Here is a 5,000-nt window from a genome sequence, read left to right on the forward strand (position 1 = left end):
GTTTTGTCATGGCGGAGCTCAGCTCAGGAATATGCATAATAAAACAATTATTGAATTCGGTTTTCGCATGTTAGCGATAATTATCAAGGCCTCAGTTTGTGTTATCCACCTCAGCCTTCGGCTTCGGCAGATAACACAAACTTTGGCCTTGATAATTATCGCTAACATGCTCAACCTCATCCAATATTGTTAAGTATCTACATCACACACCGGCAAAGAACAGGTTTATAAGAAAACGCTGGACATATTTTTAACCTTTCATGTTACTTTTTTTATATGTATTTCAAGACCTCGACGAATTGCGAGACACCAAGCTACAGCATAGTCTTACCACTGATCAATGTTGTGGCTCCTGGTTTCCTCTGCCTGATTTTCTTCTCCTTGTTGCTGATGAACAAAGAATGCCGTGAGATATGGAAAGCGTTCTTCAGAAAATTCAGTAGGATTTTTAAGTGCTGTAAGCCTGCTGCTCAAGGAAAACTTACAAGCGAAACAGATCGCTCTCGCTCCTTAACGCTGATTACAGTATTGATTGATCGCAGAGATTCGATCCCGTTTACGGACAACACTAACGATGCCCCACGGAAACTTCCAACGGAGAAACAATCCCACCCTACTCCAAGTCAGCATCAGTCAAGACTCCTAACGATTAGAGATGAGAGACTAGGATCTTCAAATGCGAGTTTGCCAGTTGCGAACCGAAGAAAAACTCTTTCGGCAGCCGAACGGGAGTTTCCAGTAAGCTCTCCCTCAAACGAATTGGAGGGACGTTCTAGGAGAAATTCGTTGCCCGTAGTGTTTGTTACAAGGGTAAAAGATTCTGAAGTTGTCAGCGAAAATGATAAAAATCGAAGGAAATCGATGGGTTGGTATCGTAACAGAGAAGACCTACAATTAACCAGACAACAAAATGAATTTTACAAAGGACCTGTTTCATTGGTTGATCGACATCAGCTAGAAAATGCAGTGGAATATGATAGCAATGCAGGTTCTCCTCAAGAAAGCAAAGTACAAGACACTTTTGGAGAAAATAAGGCTAAAAAAGCAACTGGATTGTCAGTGGATTCAAATGGTGAAATTAGTTCACTCTGTTGCAAGGACAACGATGTAAATAGCAAAACAGATACTTTCATAGCCACCTTAATCGAGAGAGCGTGTTCGTCTAGGATGTGATTTCAAAACGCGGCGAGAAACTTCTAACGCTTGGCATAAATTATGGTGCCGATGCGTTTGAACTATCTAGGGCCTGATTACATGACGAGTTTCAACCCGGGCTGAGATTTCTACGAGAAGCGCATTCATGCTTCTTTCGGTGTCCCTTGTGGTAGCAAAAGACTAACACCACTAGCTGTTCCTCAGCTCCGTCGTATGCTAGCAAAGCGAATCAACTAGAAGTCAATTTTGGCTGCAGGTTTAATAACGATTATGGTAAAGAAAGACAATTATGATGGTAGCAATTAAGAGACTTTACTTTGTCTTGCTCGTTAAAGACAAACCAACAAAAGTAATAAAATGCTAGCAATAAGCAATATTAAACACCTACCATTTCATCTTATTCATTATATTGCATGTTAACAGTCGCTGAAATGGAGTAGACCTCATTCCCCAGTCACTGTTTCTCCAAGAAAACAGAACTGAAACATTAACTAAGGCTACATTCACACGTTAACGGACGAATTTTCTACCGGTTGAAAATTCGTGCATTTAGGGGTTTCGCTAGTCCTGTTCCGGCACTCCCTCTTACCCCGCCCTGAAAATGGGCCTGGGACCCAGGCGGGAAAAGAGAGAGTCCTGTATTACTTGCAGGCGCATGCTCGGAATGAGCCAATCATATTGCATTAGATGCCAGGCTGGATATGTAAATAAAGGGAACCTTGAAACTCCGACAAAAAGTCGTATATGAAAATTACTGTGTGATTTGCAGTGTCAGGAAAGAAAACATCTAAATTATGCCTCGTCGTGACCAAACGAGGAGAAAAAACCCCGATCGCAGTGATGTTGGAAATTATTGCCGAATAAATGTAACGACTGAGAGAAGATCGCAATAAATCGTTGCAAAGGCTGAACTAGTAAATATAGCATAGGATTTCACTAAGCGACAAAACAGCTCGGAGTCAGAATTTCATATTATTTATTTGCAGTGCTTTACCTCTAACAATGAGTTTCAGGAGGAAAGTGCTTTTAAGTAGCAACAATAAAAACAAGGTGACACACGCTTTTAAGTAACATTTTTCATCCTTATTAATTAATATTCACGAGCAAATTTTGACCGGAATAAAAATCGTGACAACGTCCGAATAATAGTTGTTTGACTGTGCATAAATATGTATAAATTTAATAGGAATATTATTGCTTCATCGTTGCGTTATCAACACAAACTGGTACGTAAAGAAACAAATAGTCCAGGTTGTGATTCAATTTCGTTTAACTTTTTATCTAACTTTATCAGGAATAATGCTCAGTTTTTCTGTCATGCAATCATCTTTTAGTTTTTCCGATATAAAAATCATTGCAGTCTCAACAGGCAGCTCTACATGAAACCTTAGCCATTTGGCCACGGCCACGGCTGGTAAGGAAAGAAAGATTTAATAGTCTGAGTAAATTACTCTACTCTAATTACTCAAAAAAAAAACTCTGTTTGTCACCGGTGTTTGTGTATTATTCCTGATAAAACTGAGAGTATTTACAACACTTTTTACCTGACTGTTTTATATGGGGTATCCAAACAATTTGTCCCCGATTTTGAAAAAAAATGGTAGGCCTAAACTCCTGAAACAATCACAGTTTCAATAATTACTGTGCAACTCAAATAAATGTTCACTGGATCAGTGCAATTATCACATAACTAGATCGACAGAAGTAATGAACAATAAACAAGAGTTCCAGAAGGAGATTTATTAGTCTCCGTTGAGCGATTCACATCCACGACCTACAGTATATTTGTAAGTTTCAAGGAGTTAAATCAAAATTTGATATTTTTCTGCGCCAACATCATGCAGCTGTTCAGTTCGGTTTCAGGCACGAAATTCCATATGTCATCCATGTGATTTTTCACGATTGGGATTCACGATAAGAAGGACTGATTTACAATTAACATCGGACTCGGATCGAAGAAAATGGCAAACATATTAAAGGAACAACCATGTAGCAAACATACTTCCCAAATCTTGTTGCAGGTTTAACAACACCATCATTACCAGTAACGACTGCATGAATATCTTGCAGTTGTCCCCCCTTAGGCACAAAGGTAAAGTGGTATTTCTTAAACGCGAAATCAATTGCCTCCAGAAACTTGGCGTTATGATTTCCTTTCACATTATCTCCATGTATCCAGTGTAAAAGCACTCGGAATAAACTATGCCCAAATAAGGGATGAAGGGGTAGTTTCTAAAGAAACTTTTTGTAGGATATGTTGAACACCAATTTTTTAGTCAGTACAACGGCCCCAAACCTGAACTCTACGGCCGTTACATCGACGACTGCATCGGCGCTATTTCATCCAGCAGAGAAGAACTCGATCAATTTATAACCTCCGTCAACTCTTTTCATCCGGCTCTTAAATATACCTGGGAAATTTCGGAAACTTCATTGGCTTTTCTAGATATCAACGTTTCTATTAGAGGCAACGTGCTATGTACTAGTGTGCACTACAAACCTACTGATTCACACAGTTATTTGTTGTATTCATCGTCACATCCATCACATGTCAAGAACTCCATCCCTTATTCTCAATTTCTTAGACTTCGACGTCTATGTAGTGATGACTCCGATTTTTCCAGCAAATCAGAGGAGATGTGCCAGTTCTTCGAAAAACGTGGCTATCCTGCCTCTGTGGTCAAAGCGGGCCATCATCGCGCCCAACAATTTGATCGACAGTCATCACTACAAACGTCACAAAAAGATAAGAATGACAGAATTACATTCACCCTCACTTTCCATCCTCATAATCACGCAGTCAAAAGCATCATTCTTAGTAATTTTAAATTACTCCAAAATGATCCCGAGACTGGTAGAATCTTTTCGCAACCTCCACTTATTTCATTCAAACGCGACAAAAACGTAGGAAACCTTTTAGTTAGAAGCGCGCTCAAAACTAACGAGCAACCCGGCACTTTCAAATGCGCGCGCTCACGATGCAAAACTTGTCTTTTCATTGTTAACACTAGCAAGGTATCGGGACCTAAGCGATCTGTTAAGATCACCGATCGTTTCACATGTACCTCCGCAAATGTCATTTATTGCATAACCTGCACGTTATGCAATAAATTATACATTGGTGAGACAGGTAGACGACTAGGTGACCGATTCCGCGAACACCTTCGCGATATTGAGAAGAATGACAAGGATGCATCCAAGCCAGTCGCTCGCCATTTTAATCTGCCTAACCACTCCAAAAAACACATGGCTGTCTGCGGCCTTTCCCTACATCTAGGTACGACGGAAAGCCGCAAGAATCTGGAACAAAAATTCATCTTTCAAATCGGCACCCTTAATCCTCACGGTATTAACGAACGCTTTTCATTTAACTAATATATTCCTATTTTTCACGTTGCCATGTTACCACCAATAGCGTAGCTCCTACTCTACTATAAAAACTACACGTAACCCATAATCCCTCGATTCGCTCTGACGAAGGGCTAACGCTCGAAACGTCAGCTTTTAGAATCTCTGTACGGTGGCCAATTTACATTATCAACTCCGTTGATAAAACCAAATTTTTGTATGCCCAAATAAGGAATCTTTTTCCAAATTTGGTTTTCCCCCAGTTTTGGTAGGGGGGGGGGGGGGGGGAAATGGCGTCATTCCGAGCATGCGCCTGCAAGTAATTCAGGACTCTCTCAGGACCGCCTGGGGGTAAGAGGGAGTCCCGGAACAGGACTAGGGTTTCGCTCACACGCTCACACGGAACCAAGCTAAACGTACGAAAATTTAGACGCATCGCAGTTCAAAAATTTGAACTCAAAAGTCGGGAACGAATTTTTAGCCGGTACGGTAGAAAA

At 40.6% G+C, this 5,000-nt stretch overlaps 1 pseudogene; it reads left to right on the forward strand.

Annotated features, from left to right (window-relative positions):
* LOC138053502 (uncharacterized) overlaps nt 1-2,219 on the forward strand; it is a 10,127-nt pseudogene extending 7,908 nt beyond the window's left edge.
* The last annotated feature ends 2,781 nt before the right edge of the window (nt 2,220-5,000 follow it).

Source organism: Montipora capricornis, chromosome 1 (assembly GCF_036669925.1).
Source record: "Montipora capricornis isolate CH-2021 chromosome 1, ASM3666992v2, whole genome shotgun sequence".
NCBI lineage: Eukaryota > Metazoa > Cnidaria > Anthozoa > Scleractinia > Acroporidae > Montipora > Montipora capricornis.